Below are 895 nucleotides of genomic sequence, written 5' to 3'. Positions count from 1 at the left end.
CGCCGTAGCCCATGGCGACGAAATCGACGTCGGCGTCGCCGTCCAGATCGACGGCGAAGATGTCGTTGGCGTGGACGAGGGCCGTCGTCAGGACGTGCTGCGTGAATCCCAGGGAGCCGTCGTTCGCGTACCAGGAGACGGCGTCCTCCTCCCGCGAGGCCGCGAGCGCGTCGACGTCGCCGTCGCCGTCGACGTCGTAGGCGCCGACGGTCCACACCGTCGTCGCCGCCGCGTCGACGACGGCGGCGACGGAGAAGGCCATGGCGCCGTCGTTCTCGTTCAGGAGGACCTGGTTCCCGCCCTCGCGGTGACCCGTGAAGACGTCGAGGTCGCCGTCGCCGTCGACGTCGACGGCGAAGATGCCCGTGCACTCGCCCTCGCCGTCGACGACGGTCTGCGCGGACGCGAAGGTCACGACGTGGTCGCAGCGCGTCGTCGGCCGGGGCGTGGGCTTGGCCGTGGGCGCGGGCGACGGGAGCCCGGTCGGCGCGGGCGCGGGCGCGGCCGACGGCGCGGCCGTCGTCGGCGCGGCCGTCGTCGGCGAACTCGTCGTCGGCTGGCGGCTCGGTGGAGACGTGTACGAGACGGCGAAGGTCGCGCTGTCCGAAGCGCACGTAGCGTCCGCGCATTCGATCGCGAATCCGTACGAGCTGATCGCCGCGCTCCCGGGGATCGTGACCGTGTGCGAGCCGTCGTTATCGAGCGTCGCGCTGTTGATGACGCTGCCGTCGTCGGCGTTCGTGACGGTCGTGATCACCGACGCGCACGACGAGCCGTCGCCTTGGTAGTCCCAGGCCAGCGTGCAGTCGACGCCCGAGACGCACGTCATCGACGAGCCGATGCCGGTGACGCTCAGGAAGCAGCCCGTCGGGGCGAGGCTCGGTTCGGACGTCGT

Source organism: Aureococcus anophagefferens (assembly GCF_000186865.1).
Source record: "Aureococcus anophagefferens unplaced genomic scaffold AURANscaffold_320, whole genome shotgun sequence".
Classification (NCBI taxonomy): Eukaryota; class Pelagophyceae; order Pelagomonadales; family Pelagomonadaceae; genus Aureococcus; species Aureococcus anophagefferens.
The sequence above is the reverse complement of the archived record's forward strand: the minus strand, read 5'-3'. Positions refer to the sequence as shown.